The sequence below is a fragment of the Ambystoma mexicanum genome, chromosome 3q, assembly GCF_040938575.1.
Source record: "Ambystoma mexicanum isolate Mex_15411 chromosome 3q, UKY_AmexF1_1, whole genome shotgun sequence".
NCBI classification, from domain to species: Eukaryota; Metazoa; Chordata; class Amphibia; order Caudata; family Ambystomatidae; genus Ambystoma; species Ambystoma mexicanum.
Window position 1 is genome coordinate 838,704,080 of NC_090926.1, and position 16,605 is coordinate 838,720,684.

A 16,605-nucleotide genomic window follows, 5' to 3' on the forward strand; every position below is an offset into this window, starting at 1 on the left:
ATAAAGCGAGCCATTTTTGTGAAGACATCTACTACCACCCATACGGTGTCATAACCCTTGATCCTGGGTAAATCGGTCACGAAGTCCATGCTCAGGGTGTGCCAGGGCTTAGGGGGCACGGGTAACGGGCGTAAAAGTCCCAACGGACGGCCCCTACGATGCTTGCCCTGCGCACAGACTGAACACGAAGCAACGTAACAGCCCACATCCCGTCTCATGGAGGGCCACCAGCACCAGCGCTTTAGGAGATCCAAGGTGCGGGCCTGGCCCGGATGACCATTGATCGGGGCATCATGTGACCACTCCAGGGCCAGGTTTCTGGTATTGGCGGTAGGGAGAACCAAGCGGTCCTGTACATATGGTAAACCGTTATGGAAGGAGGGGTCCCATTCTGACAAGTGATCGGGATGGTTTTTTACCCAAGAACGGATCTCCTCGAGCAGAGGCAGAGGAGGAGTACAAGTACAAACAACATGTCCCCTGGGCAAAAGTGTGTCAGGATATACAGGCAACGAAACCCCCCCAGGGGAGCGAGACAAAGCGTCTGCCTTGCTATGCTCTGAACCAGAGCGGTGTTTGATTTGGAAATTGAAAGCGGCGAAGAATAGGTGCCATCTGACCTGCCTGCTGTTCACGCATTTCAAGGCTGCTAGGTCCTGTAAGTTCCTGTGGTCGGTGTATACCGTGACCATGTGTTTGGCCCCCAATAGATGATGACGCCAGGTGCGAAAAGCGTCCATCACCGCCAGTAACTCCTTTTCTGTTACAGTGTAATGGGTTTCTGCAGGATTAAATTTACGCGAGTGAAAAGCCACAGGATGAAGCCGACCCGTATTGGGGCATACTTGGGATAGGATAGCTCCCAATGCGAAGGAAGAGGCGTCAGCCTCAACTATGTACGGCTGGTCAGGGTCGGGGTGTTGTAACACTGGGGCAGTGGTGAAGGCGTCCTTTAATGCGTCAAAAGCCTGCTGGTGTAACGTCTCCCATTTGAACGGGACAAGAGGACTGGTAAGGGAAGTGAGAGGAGACACTAAAGAAGAGAACCCAGAAATAAAGCGCCGATAATAATTGGCGAAACCCAAGAATGATTGTAGGGATTTCAGGGTTTTTGGCGTTGGCCAATCAAGGACCGCTCGTACCTTGGCACGATTCATGGCCAACCCACCAGGTGTAATGTTGAACCCCAGAAACTCCACGTTAGCTACATGGAACAAACATTTATCGGGTTTCACAAATAACGAGTGGAGTCGCAGCCGGGACAACACTTCTAGTACGTGTTGGACGTGTTCCTTCAATGTGTGCGAAAAAATGAGAATGTCATCAAGGTACACCACCACATAATTATCCAAGATGTCCGAAAGGATGTCGTTCATGAAGTGTTGAAAGGTGGCTGGGGCGTTGCATAGGCCAAAGGGCATAACTGTATATTCATAAAGGCCATACCGCGTACAGAAGGCGGTTTTCCACTCGTCTCCCTTTCGGATGCGGACGAGATTATAGGCCCCCCGCAAGTCCAACTTGGTATACACGGAAGCATGGGTCAACCGGTCTAGGAGGGGAGTGATGAGTGGAATCGGGTACCGGTTCTTGATAGTGATGGCATTAAGTCGACGATAATCCACACAGGGGCGGAGATCGCCCTCTTTTTTGGGCACAAAAAATATGGGGCTAGCCGCAGAGGACCTAGATGGTCGTATGTGACCTAAGTGCAGCGCCTTATCAATGTACCTTTTAAGCGTCAAGTCTTCCGAGGCGGATAGGGAATAAATGCGGCCCGAAGGTACTTCGGTCCCGGGAACCAGGTCGATCGGGCAATCATATGGGCGGTGAGGAGGGAGTACTTCGGAGGAGCCCTGATCGAATAACATGCTGTACTCCCGATACTCCTCAGGAATGTGACCAGAGACTAGACCCACTATGTGAGAGGCAGGGGGAACATCATCGTCCAGGATTGATAAATGGGCAACTGCCCCAAGAGCCAATGCCGGGGTGTCAGTCTCTAAGTCTGTAGGAAGGCAGAAATTCTGGCAGAGCTCGGATTCGAAATATATCTGCCCTGTTCCCCAGTCGATATGAGGGTTGTGCTCTCGCAACCATGGTATGCCTACGATGATACCGAACTGGGGCGTGGATATCAGATCGAAACGGAGGGTTTCTTTATGGGTTGATTGGATGGTTAGGAGAAGGGGACCTGTCTGTTGTTTGATGGGACCAGAAACAAGCTCAGACCCGTCAACAGTTTGAACCGGTTCGGGTCGGAGTTTGTTGAGCAAAGGCAGATTCAGAGTCTGGGCTAAGGTGATATCGATATAGTTCCCGGAGGCCCCAGAATCTATGGTGATCTGTACGGGATGAAGGATACCAGGGGCAGGCTGTATGGTAGCTTCTACCTGGATGGGCCTGATCCGACCAAACGATGGAGTGGGACTCGGGGAAGGGCATGGAGGACTCGATCCTACCCCCGTATCTAGGATCGAGCTATGCGAAAATCCGGTTTCTTGGATTTGGGTTTTCGAGGACACTCCCTGATTAAATGCCCCCCCAGTCCACAGTAAAAGCAGGCGTTCTCAGCCCTCCTGCGCTCCCTTTCCCTAGAAGTGATGGGACTCCTAATACCCCCTATCTGCATGGGCTCAATGGTGGATTCGGGGCAAGACGATGAGGAGGCAGAGCCGGAGGAGTGAAGGTAGCCGGCCTCAGCCCTACGTTCAGAGCGTCGTGCGTCCACTTGGAGTGTCAGATCCACCAAAGCCGGGAACTGAACAGGTAAGGATGGAACCATGGCCAGAGCGTCCTTCATAGTGTTGTTTAGCCCCCTATAGAATACTACCGATTTTTTGCTTTCGGGCCATGAGGTCTCAGCTGCTAGCTGATTGAACCGAGTGATGTATTCAATTAGGGAGCTCTTATCCTGTGACAAATCCAGTAATTCCAGATCATGGGACTGTGCTCTGTATCTGGTGTCAAACACCCTGGACATTTCCGTTATTAACAGATCAAAATCATAGAGGGCAGGATGATTGTTTTCTAGCAGTGGGTTGGCCCAAGCAGCAGCCGTGCCAGCTAAGTGAGATAGAGTAAATGCTGCCTTGGTGGTGGGGTCAGGGAAAGCAAGGGGTCGACACAAGAAGTGTAATTTACACTGGTTGAGGAAGGTTCTAAATTTCCTCGGGTCCCCCTGGAATTTTTCAGGGGCAGCCAAAGGAAAGGGAGAGGGCAGAACTAATGGAACAGGAGCCGGGAGTGGTTGTGCAAGGGGTACAGAAACTGGGGGGATGTCCACCAGTTCTGGGTCTGCGGGCAAGGGGTGCTGGGCGCTCTGCAATAGGTCGAGACGCTGATGGATGGTTGTATTAGCAGCAACCATGTCGGCCCGTAGTACCGTAATTGCCTGGATTATAGCAGCCAGGGGGTCTTCAGCTGCGCCCTCCATATCTCACACGACCAGGCTTCACAGTCTGTTGTGCGTTGGAAGTCGTGGAGATATAAGAGACCTCCGTCCCCAAGTGCCGCGCAGGGAGAAACTTAATACACTCCCTAGGCGACCTTTGAGGCCACAGGTGGAGAAGATCCGACGTCTGAACCGAAGTGTTAGGAACCCCAAGGCGGCTGTGAAAGAAAGCAATGGTTACAATCCAAGCAAGCAGGGCACAACGAGTAACATAAATAAAAGAACCCTCAGGGTCTTACCGGGGATGGAAAGGATGCAGGACCTGGAAGGCTCCAGGACTCACTCAGGCAACGGACCGGATAGGACCAGAGGTAGTTTGTCGGTCTCCACCTGGAGAGTGTAGTACCGGAGGATCCCCACAACTGGATGGTAAGCGTCACCAGTGAGATCTGGCCCAGCGTGCAGCGAGGTGATATGGGGAATCCAATAGAAGTCCGTTGGCAGAATCAAGGAAGGGTCTAAAGCCAGGAGAGCCGTCCGAAGGAAGAACAAAGAACAAGATCCAGAGGGAGTCCGTGAGGCAGTCCGAGGTCAAAGTATCGTGCTAAACTGGGGAGCCGATGTCGCCGTAACCAGAACGTGATCCGTAGGAAGTCCGATATACAAGAGCAAGGTTTCAAGAAGCCGGGTACGTAGCACAAGAAAGTTCGCCAAACAAGGTCTCCGATGAAGTCAGCTGTGAAGCGCGGAGTACCGGTATTGCCTGGCTTAAATGCGTTCACTTCCTGGTCACGTGATGATGACTGGAGTCACGTGACCGGGTCAACCCGGTACGAGGAGTTGAGCGGCTACCTAATCTCCATGGCAACTGCCAATGGAGAAACGGCCGCAAGCGCGACTGAACAGCGTGCGGCGATTGCTTTGCCAGCGCGCTAGCCGCACCGGGTTGCCTGTGAGAGCCCTGGGGGACATGTGGAGGGGAGTGAGTACTGGGAAATGGGGCCTGGCCTGAGACATGAACCGAGGACGTGACACATTGCAGTTCTGCTGAACAACTTATGTTCATCTGGTATGTCATTATAGGTTTCAATTGATTTTGCTGAAAGGTAATTCTACCTTCAAGTACGTTTTAGGGTAAGAGACCATTCCTTTCTGTTGTCTGTGTTCATCTGGGAACTCTGTGGGACCACCTGAGCCAGTGATCGTATTACTGTTAAGCCGCATATAGGTTTTTGAACCATAAGCCCAATATTCTCCATCAATAGAGCAGTGCCTATCTTAATGCCTGGTATAACAAAAACATGCCAGCCACCTTTGTTCACTCCTAATTTTATTGTGCCATTAGTTGCAAACACAGGGTTGCCTCTTTTATTGGTATTCCCAGGTAAATGATCTGGAATCTTTAGTCCAATCTTTGAGGCACACCTTGTTGGAATTCTCCACAGCCTCCTTTCGTGCTGTTATGGGTGATTGTACTTTGTAGCCCATCATTCCATGTAGTATATAAATCCCCTATTATGTGACTGGGGTCTGTTCCAGCAGACTGGCATTTCTTTCCCCCTGGCATCAGTACACTTCAGTAGTTTATGGTCTTCTATTCTCACATATTTCCTAATTGGACCTGACAGTACGTATTTCATTACCTTATGCTATGTTGTAGCATTGATCATCAGGAATGTTTGCTTTATGAAACTGTCCTTATGAGGTGGCTATGCTTTTGTCACCCACCATCTAGTGGCCCATCTGCCCAGAAACTGTCCCTGTGTTGTGCATAAAGCTAGATGTGTCAAGCAATGTGCTCTATGTGCCAGTACGTCTGTTGCTATGAAGACTCTCGAGGCACTCATGGCATACAGAATGAGAGAACAAACAAAGTAACTCTCATTGTACTTCTCCCTTCCCACCTTTCTCATCCTATTGTACCACATGTTATTAGTGATATGAAGGGTGTCTTCAGAATACTGCATCACATGTCTTGGACCATTCTGCACACTTCTGTTTGACCTTATCCTTTGTGTGCTTCCTTCAAGGGACATTTCGGGTATCATTCTGACTGTTGTCATTTCAGGACCTATGCTTGTGTTATAGTCACTAAATACTATCTTTGCCATATCATGATTATAAGAATCCCTTATTGCCATGCAATAAAGGAAATGAGAACAACAAAAGAAGAAAAATAACGCCAACATTATAATACCAAATGGACCTACCGTATGCAGATAGCTAGGACTATAGGCATATCTGGGCAACAAGAGAAAATGTTTGATGTTATTTAAGAAATGCATATCTCTCTTTTTTCGTTTCTTGTTGACAAAATAAGTGCTCATAGGAAAAACCTATAAACAAATAATAGGATATTTCTTTCTAAAATAATTTATGTTGTTAAATTGAGTAACAATACTGTCAAACAAATGTTCAAGGCTCCAAGGACTGGATTAGTGTTCAAGAGGATATGGTCCATTCAAATCTGGGTTTATCACATTTTTTAGTAACATTTTGACAAAGCTCTGAATCTCAAGGGTACAGTGGAAGGGGCTGTAACAAAGGAATTGGGCCAACATGTCCATGCGATACTTCAGTGAGCCTTAAGCACCACTGTCATTTCTGAGATTTTGTCATATTTACCAACTAATCATGCATTCTTTTTACCAAGCACAGTCACTGAATTCTTAGCATCTGTCCGGGCCTGTGCGGGAGGAGTAATTGGGACACTCATTCTATTTCCTCTCACCAGCTCATGAGGAGTCTGGTGGTGGTCAGAGTATGGCTGGTTTCAAAAGGCAAATAGGGCCGGGGAAAAGCAATGTAACCAATTTTTGTGTGCCATATCTTTCAGTTTGGCAATGCGTTCTTTCAAAAAGCCATTTAGGTGCCCGCAAATTCCCTTCACTTGGGGATGATAGGCAGATGAGAATTTTTGTCTTATTCCTAATGGGGTTGTAATATGTTCAAACACTTCAATTACAAAATGGGGTCCATTGTCTGAACAAAGCATGTTGCACACTGCCATCTAGGAAATACCTCCTGTACAAGGAATTTTGTAGCTGATATGGCATCTTGATGTGTGCAGGGACATACTTCTATCCATAGGGAAAAGGGGCATATGACCACAATCATTTAATGATAGTCGTTACAATATTTGATAATCTCCACCTAGTCGATATGCAAATGTCGAAATGGTCCAGTAGAATGGGATATTGCTCGTCTCACCATTCTTATTGTATGACCAGCAGTACATTTTTTACATGCTATACAGTTACTGATGGAATTGGTCACATGCGTATTCAAATCTGGGATGAACCGGTCATCCAAAATAGATGCTGCAAAACACTCTCTTGTGGTATGTGCTGGATAATGTCATTGTTCCAGCGTTACTGTAAGCTACTCTACAGGAATAACAGGTTTCCCTATGTTGTGCTGTCACCAGATTAGCTCTGCAGGGGATAATGAGCACCCCCTTTCATTCCACAATTCCTGGTCTGCTTGTGGTGCTCATCCCTGCCATTATATATGTGTTACTGTCAGTTTATTTAAATTTTCTTTCATTTCCATGTTGTGTGCATGTGTGCATCTGTTTGGGGCTGTTGTAATTTCTAATATCCCAGGAATCCCAGACGCGCACACGGGCCAAGTACCGGCTCAAGTACCGCTTTCCCGCTTCCCCGCGGCGTCGCAGCTTGGGGTCGGTAAAACTCCGATTTTCCGGTGCTCATTGAATTGTGGGGTTTGTGAGAGTTCGTAGAGGTTTGCCTTATTTGATATTGTGATTGTTACATCTGTGTCCTCACGATCCGTACTGTACTTCTCTTCTGTGTGAAAAAGCGTTGGCTGGTGTCCTTTTGTGCCCCATTGGTCTACTTATGTATACCCTGACAACAAACATGCCGCCGGGCATCAGTATGTTTACTGAAAGTACGAAAGCAGTGCCGTTTCAGCCTAGCTGTTCTAGCCGTGCTGCGATTGTATTAACTCCCCATAATAGACCTGTGAGGAGTACCCACGGTGCGGCAGCGGCTTTTGCGCCTAGTGATTCTCCCATTGGTCCTGGTTCTCGAGTTGCTGCCTTCTCTGACAGTGGTTGCCTCCTCTCTGTTCCTTCTCATGCTCTTCCACGGGACAAGGGATCTATACCTGTTAGGATGCTTAAGAGTTGTCTACTGTCTGACCAAACAATTCTTGACTCTGTAAAGGCAGATCGTGTTTATTCTACCAATTTGCCTTTAATGGCGTTATCACCCATTCCTTTCCCTATTGATTTATGTGACAATTCGGCCATATCTATTTATGCCTCTCAATGTGAATCTCCAATTTCTAATAAAGAGGGAATCGAGGCCTGCATGAGTTTGATAGGAACCATCTCATCATCTATCTCACACTCGCGTTCCCACTCTCCTTCTTTCGCACAACCCACTCCTAGAGTGTGCCGAAACTTATCATTACCTGATCAACAGTGCCCAACTATACCAACTTATTCTGCCATGCTTGAATTGGCTCTTTCTGCAATGAACAACTCAGTGCAAAGTCTCTTCAGACTCTTTGAGACACTGGACAATAGGCTTGACAAACAAACCTCCCTTTTAGCAGAACTCACTCATGGCTTGGCTTCGAACCGCATGCTTCTGGAGGAATTAAGCCTAAAATGTCTGAGAGTGGGAGAGACTGATTCACTTACAAGCGGTATGGAAGCCAGTCTTGTGTATGAAGGTTATAGGGCTGGATTGAATCTGACCACTCAAATCAGTGCTCCAACCTCAACGTTGCCTTTGATAGCGGAAATTATACGACCCATTGATGGATCTCCCTTAAACACCTGTACACAGGCGGTTAATGACTCATCCTATATTGATCTCTCAGTAGATTGCCCACTGGAGGAGTTGAGACCGTGACCAATCTCACTCAAGTTGAATCCAATCCACAAAATAAAAAACCTCTTCCAAAAATAAAAACATTAAAGTGTCTAAGATTAAAAGGTTCGAAAGCCATTGCCAAAAAAACAAAAAATATGCCCTGTCCAAAAGGGCCAAAGAAAACCTTGAATGCTTTTTTCCAGGCCATCGGTGGTTCCCTTCCCCCGTTACATCTCCCCATGGTCGCCATTCATTCTGATATAAATGGACCTGTTTCAAATGTGGCGTTTGACAAAGTAACCAGTACATCGATAGGCAGGGCTGTTACTCTTGACAAGACAAGTGCTCCTTTAGTGTGTCTGCCTGCTCATTCACCACTGGATCAACTTGTAGATTCATTGAGGTTGGCAAAATTTGTTACACAAGACATAAAAGACGCATCACGTATGAACAAAATACCATCAAGGTTAGTAGAGTCTAATGTCATTGTAAGTTCTAAATGTGACCAAACCCAGAACATGGCTGCCTCCATCAAAGATTTGATAGATAAGTATCTGCCTGAGCATGCAGCTGTGATTACTACATCGTTGCCCCAACGAGAATATGTTAATGTTACGTCACAGAAAGAGACAGAAAAAATCAGTCGATCTGATATTCCAATGCATGGTGATGTGTCCACTTCTGAAAATCTACACAATGGTAGGGGTGAATCCATACAACCCCCTCAGAGGCATAATGCCTCTTCTGGTGTTAGACAACCACACACTATTAAATCATCCAATCAGTAAAGGGGTTCCTTATATTCCTTTATATTGAAATGTAGAGAAGGAGACTTTCCATCATATGTGTTGAATCGGAAAATATCAATATTTTCAATGATGTGAAAAATGTGCAAGCTGTATCCACTAATGACATTGAAAGAATCGAATTTATATCAGACTTTACTAATTCTGTTATCGGATTGTGGATCCACTCGGGTGTTGCTAATTTAATTTGGAAAGAAAAAATGAACCTTTTTGACATGGGTTTTCTTTTATCTGAGGAGCCTGAGTTGTTGCCTGGTAAAGAACAACCTGTGGTTCCAAAACCTAATATCTATCAAAGAACCACTAACACCACACATTATGAGGAATGGTGTCCCAGAGAGTGTGATTGCTAACCACTAGCACAGGATATCTTCCCAAATGTAAAACTTGTGAGCTGGAATTCGAGATGTCACTCTCATCTGCATTTTTCGTTGAAAAAATCTGCTATAGAGTTCGATATTATTGCACTTCAAGAAACCTGGCTCACCACGACCCCAATATGGGATGGCTTTGATGTCATTTTGCTACCTGCACTGTTAACAGGAGGGCGCCCTTCATCAGGATTAGTAGTAGCAGTGAAGCTAGGAAAGAGTCTGCTGATTAATGAATGGGCAGCAGAAAGTGTTTACTTGCAGTTAGTAAAGATCAAAACTGGAACATGGAATATAGCGCTTGTTAACCTCTATAGAAATCCGATGGCTATGTCAGATGAAGCTTTTTATAGCTTGTTAGACAGAATACTACACTTAGTCAGCTGCACAAATAATATATCTCACACGATCATTTTAGGGGATTTAAATTTAGATTGCTGGGCTTTAAATCGTCAAACAAAAGACACACAAAGATGGCTATCATATATGGCAGAGAGACAATTCTGTATGGTGAATGGTGCAGTCCATGGTGATGTGCCTGCCCATACTACTTGGTTCAGAAATGATAGCTCTAGTACAATTGATTATATCTATGTAGATTCCCTTCTGTTCCAACGAGTCTTGAGCTTATTGGTGCTAGATTCCTCAAATAGTAACTATAAACTGTTATTACTAACTATAACAGGAGGTCATCACAGGGACAAAAGGAACTCATTACAACAACCAATATTGATTAATGCAGCTAAATCTCGAGTGAAATGGTCTGACACAAAGGTAGTGGCATACAGAACCACTGTGATGGAAAATGCCAAAGTACCAGTGCCGTTACACTACACAGACCTATTACAACCATTTATTAACACCTATTGTGGTTCCCTTAAAGCTCACTCGAAGCACCGGCATATTTATTATCAAGATATTCAATCTACACCTGCTGCCTATCGGAAACAAAGGAAAAAATCATAACCTTAGGTTTGGCAAGCTGTCAGCACGATCTAAAACATGCAAAATGTGTCTACAAAAACTGGGTCAAATCAAGAAAGTTTCTCATGTACCAACATGATAGCGAACACATGGCTACTGCCAGGGCTAATAAAAACTTGGCCCAGATGTGGATGCTTTTGAATAATCATGCTGGTCCCTCACAAGCCGATATTCAATTGATGGCTGTCCGAGAAGATCAATGGGTTGAGTATTTTGATAAACTTTATGCCGATCCTGACTTGGTAAACATTCAAACTGAAATACCAAGCATAGCTAGCTGGTCTCTGGACTTTTCACCGTCTAGCATTGAATGTTAATCAATCAGGCAAGCACCTCGAGAGCTGCCGGGCCTGATGACATTACTAACATGACATTAAAATCAAATGTACATGAATGGTCCATCATATTAGATCAGATATTTCGACTAATAGTAAGAACTGCCCAAATCCCTGCATCATGGAAAACCTCAACTATCATCCCCGTTTTTAAAAAAGGGGACTGCACCCTGCCACAAAACTAAAGGCCAATTGCGCTATTAGATGCCCCGGGCAAGATTTTTACTAAACTTGTATTGCAGGACTTTAATTTCTGGACTAAAAAAAAACATCTGCGTGATCCTTGTCAAACTGGCTTTATCCCAGGCATGGGAACACACATTAATTTGCTTTGTTTAAATGCAATCAAAGCCAAGTGCCAAGCCATGAAATGTCCAGCATACTTTGCATTTGTCGATTTGCATTCGGCCTTCGATTCAATCTCAAGGGTGCTCTTGTTTAAAAAATTAGCCAGAGACCAATGTCTGACCTCGTTGCATGAAATCATCTATGCACTACACTCAGACACCTCAATCCGCATCCGCCTATCCTTAGATGGAATGTTGTCTGCCCCAATTAATACAGCGCGGGGCCTTAAGCAGGGTTGCTTGCTAGCCTCTTCTATCTTCAATTACTTTATTTTTGATCTGAAAAATGTATTTGATGAGATTATATCTGATTCTCCAAAACTGGACATGCACACTATCAAGGCATTAATGTATGCAAACGAGTTGGTGTTGATCTCAAAGACCCAAATGGGCCTTCAAAAAATCTTTTGTCAGCTTTTCACACATATATCCAGCTGAACCAGCTGAGGGTTAACACCAAGAAAACCCAAATTGTCATCTACTCTCCTAAAAGAAAAGGTCCAAAAAGCTGCTCATGGTCCATAAATCATGTGATTTTGCAAAGAGTACCCTTCTACACCTATCTGGGAATGTGCTTTGAGGGCACAAATAATATCAACACCCAATTGGAGTGGGTGGAGAGGAAACTCGATACAGCCATTGCACAAACCAAGCTGATCATGTCCAAATTTGGGAAATTTTCCATTAAACCGGCCTGGGTCTATTGGAACCAGAAAGCGATACCGTCTATGTTATATGGTTTGGAAACACTCCCGAGCACTACATTGCTCCCGTTCGATCATTGGGAAGCCAAATTTTGGAAAAGAATTCTTTTCCTACCTGGTTGTGTGCCGCATGCCTGGATTAAGTATGAACTGGGCCTTGTTTCCCTCCAAGCACTACATCATTGGAGACTCTGTTCCTTATTTAGGAAATGTTTACTATCCACTAGTGACGAGATTACTTTACAACCATTATCTACATATATGTTTTCTTCCAAAGATAGATTTGTCTCAACCTGGATAAACAAGATCTGTCTGATTATGGGTAACGCTAACCTATCTATTAATCTATTAATATCACATCCTGACAAAGCTAAAAGAAACCTATATCAGGCTGACTGGATCAATACGTGCGATAAATGTATGCAGTATCAAGGAGGAGACGATATTAGATTTCCACCAAATAAATTGCGGATTCTGCCACTGTACTTATTAAGATCTCCCACACCAGCATATAGATCTGCCATTATACGATTATGTTTCAATCTTTGGCACACACAGGAGTTGCTAACCAAACAGCGCCTCATGCCACCCAGTGACAATATTTGTCGCTTTTGTAACACAATGGGGGTGCCTGAAACATTATAACATTTGATAATACAATGCTCTTGTTTAATGCCTAGTAGACAAACACACTTTGCAAAACACTGTCGTCAATTGGGAAATCTCGATGAGGAAGCATGTTGGGCTACCATTATGAGTTGCTCGCAACCAAGGATTCAATTAGCCACAGTGAACTTCTTAATAAGTCTTCATTTAATTCAAGACTCTGGTTCCTAGTGTACTAATATGTATTAGCATATACTATCCGTAGTCACTTTGTCTAATATTAACATCTTTGCCTGAAACAAAGGAACTGCAAGTTGTTCTGTCACATTTAAACAGACCATATTCTTGACATCAGCCATCTATGAAAGGCCTGGAGTTGACCTTGGTGAACACCTTTTAGCAATATATTGACCCAATGAGCATGAAGATCTGTGTCAATCAGATATGACTCATTATTGGGTACTCATTCATTGTGTTACTCTTATATAATATTCTAACTTGTGAGCTTTACAACTGGTTGGTTTTGCATTTCACTTGCTCTATTTGTTCTTCTGATGAGAGGGGTTTTACTTTTACTTTACTTTTGCGTTGTTATGTCATTTTGCATTTTGTATTTTCGAGATAATTAATTTGTGTGTATATGAAATAGGTATGTTTTAAATTATTATGAACTTGTACATTAATTCTGTTTTGTGTTTTTTGATATTGTAAGGTTGATTAAATTCAACTAATTCAATAAAACAATTAAAAAAAATATTTATCCCAGGAAAATACACTGGCCCTCATTACGACCCTGGCGGAAAGTGACTGACCGGACCGCCACAGCGTAAATAGCGTTTCCGCCATTGCAAGAAGGAGCAAAGTGCGGCCCATTCCGACCCATCGGGCACGAGCACCACGGCATGGCGGAAGTGCAAAGTCCGCGATGGCGGAAATGAACCCAAAACGGCCCACACCGCCGCCGTACGGCGCCCTAGGTGCAATACCGCCACCCATCACAGCGGACACCGCAGTGTGCGCCTACCGTAAAGTACGGTGACCGGAAATATACGGAAACGGAAGTTAAAACACGGGCCCGGAACGGGAAACAACCCGCCGTACACCTATAAAACCACTAAAACCACACAACCACTAAAATCACTACCCTGAGACACAACCCAACCCGTCATCCACCCTAGCGAAACCAAGAAAAATGGGAAAAATAGCGAAGAAAGCGTGCGACCGCAAGCGGCAGGTCCACTTCTCCCGTGAGGAACTCACCGTGCTAACAGAGACCCTCCAGGAGAATGCTGCCGTCGTCTTCTGCACGCAAATGACCAGGACGGCACTCGCAAACAAGAAGGCCATATGGGCTCTGGTGGCACAGCGGGTAAGTGCGGTGGGGACCGCACCCCGCACCCCACAGCAATGCCGTAAGCGATGGGACGACCTGCGGATACGCGTCCGCAGCATACTCTCTGCCAACCGCAACATTGCCACAGCCACCGGGGGAGGGTCGGAATCACCCATCAAGCTGACCCCCTGGGAAGAAATCTGTGCCTCCACCATCGGAATGGAGAGCATAGAGGGAGTCGGAGGGATGGAGAAAGGAGTGCAGACATCCGAAGAATCAGGTAGGTGGGCCTAATGAAACAATGCCAAAACCACAAAGTCCATCCATGTGAAGCACCATGTGTCCCCATAGTGCAACAGAAACACATGTCCAGGAGAACGTCCACACACATCGTCCTGATAGCGCACGTTAAAACCCACAATAAATACATAAATAATTAAAAACCCCTAAAACACGCACTACACGTGCAGCAGGCACACCCTAACTGCAGGCTGCAAAACAACTGCACCCTCACTCCACACACAAATGGAAGCACCTCCAAGGCCCCGACCCAAATCACCCTCAGGTACCACCCCAATGCATGTGATACAATGCCATTCCAATTCCCACAGACCCACCAATAACCCTCGCCCTCCTTTACTCCACCACAGGGTCCGATCCAAACGACGAGCTGCAGGACACCCCTACCAGCACACCTGCAAAGAGGGCCAAGACCAACGGCCAAAGACCCTCCACCTCAGCTGCACGCATCAAGACACGGCAGCAGCACAAATCAGGTGGCAGCACACAGGAGGGAACATCAACAGGCACCCCAGCAGCCAGCATGCCCACAACACCACCACCACAGGTCCCCCCAACGGATGCCACAGAAGGCACTGCCTCCGGTGGCAGCAGCACCATAGGTGACACCCCATTGATGGCAGCATGCTCCGACACAGAAGACGGGGATGTCGAAGTCAGATCCATCCATGACCTGTCCCAATCCCCCTGTCTGTCCCATCCCGTACTACATGAGGATACCACGCAGGGGCACCCACAAGACGACGACTGGCCATCCCCCACAAGCCCTGTGGCAGGGCAACATGAGGACAACAGCCCCTCTGTGACACCCCCGCAAATGGCCATGGCCCAGCAGAGGCAACAGTCCCTCGACCAGTTAATAGTGCAACAGCAGCAACTGGCCACGCTCCTCAAGGACCATGCCGATGAATGTGGGGGCACTAAGGCAGACATAGAAACATCAACTGAGACACTTAGGGCAGAAATGGAGAGAGGTACAGAGACACTAAGGGCACAAATGGAGAGTAGCACCGAGAGCCTGAGAGTCCAAATGGAGAGAAGCACCGAGAGCCTGAGGGGGGAACTGCATGCGACGTCCAAAGACGTATGTGGTGAACTTGCCGCAGTGCGCCGTGTGCTCACTGAGCTCTCGCAAACCCTTAGGGACATGCATGGACGTGAGCAGGCAGAGACATCATCCGTTGCAAGTTCCGTCCAGGGCAGCCCCCAACGTAGATCTGGGAGGAACCTGCGCTCCACAGGCAGGGGTGCCCCTGATACCCGCAGAGGGGGCTTGCAATAGCGACTGCCCACTGACGATGAGCATCTTTGGACACTGGTGTTCGGGGGGGAGGTGGGAGGGTGGAGGGGGTGTGTTGGGCTCACTTGGGTGGCGGGTCGATAGGGTGTACAACATGATATCACATATGCCATAAAAAGTGCACGATCAACCAATGAGATGTGTGGACATTGATCTTTGTGTACGAGGCCATCATAGGCGTACAGTCCATATTGTGCATGTCCCAGACACACACAGTGCCACGAGTCCCGTGTCCATGTATCAGCTACCAGGCGTGAGTGCTAGAAGCATACATCAATGAGATGCTGACGAATGTCACGGGCCTCCGGTGCCTCGCAGACTCCTTGAGGTGCTGCCACATCCCCACCCTCATCATGACCATCTTCAGGTGCTTGCAGTTCTGCGTCAGGGGGCATGGGCACATTTCTACGTACGCACATGTTGTGGAGCATGACACATGCCATCACCATCTTTGCAACCTTCTCATGGCGGTACAGGAGTGCCCCGCCAGACCTGCTGAGGCAGCGGAAACGAGTCTTCAGTAGGCCGAATGCCTGTTCTATGACTACACGGGTACGTGAGTGGGCATGGTTGTAGTCCTCCTCATGCTGGTTCTGTGGGTTCCGGACTGGTGTGAGGAGCCATCTCTTCAGTGGATATCCAGCATCACCTGTATGTGGACGATAAACGTATGATGTGGAATGCCATTGCTACATACGCACATCCCCCCCGCCCCCTTCCTGCCAGGTCATTGCCGAATCACATACCCCACATCATCATGCATGAAATGAGACTCACCGAGTAGCCAGGATCTGTTCCCTGCGTGTCGCTCCATGTAGCGTGGTATTGTAGAGTTCCTCAAGACCATAGAATCATGGGTTGATCCAGGGAATCGGGCACAACAATGTGTAATGATCCTGTTGGAGTCACACACCATTTGTACATTCAGAGAATGAAATTGTTTTCGGTTGCGGTACTGGGCCTCCATGGCATGTGGGACGACCAATTCCACATGGGTGCAGTCGATGGCACCAATGCAACCCGGTATGCCGGCAAGTGCATGGAATCCCACTTTTGTGTTGGTAATTTCCAGCTCCGAGCGTGGTAGGGAGATGTAGTCGTCTGCGTGTTTCAGGAGGGCATCGAGCACTTGCAATAGTGTCTGTGAGAACAGTGGCTGAGAAATGCCATGCAACTGTCCGACTGTGTGCTGGTAGGTGCCTGTGGCCAGGAAGTGGAGTACAGACACCACCTTCAGTAGGGGTGGGATGGCGGTTGGGCTATCTATCATGCTGACAA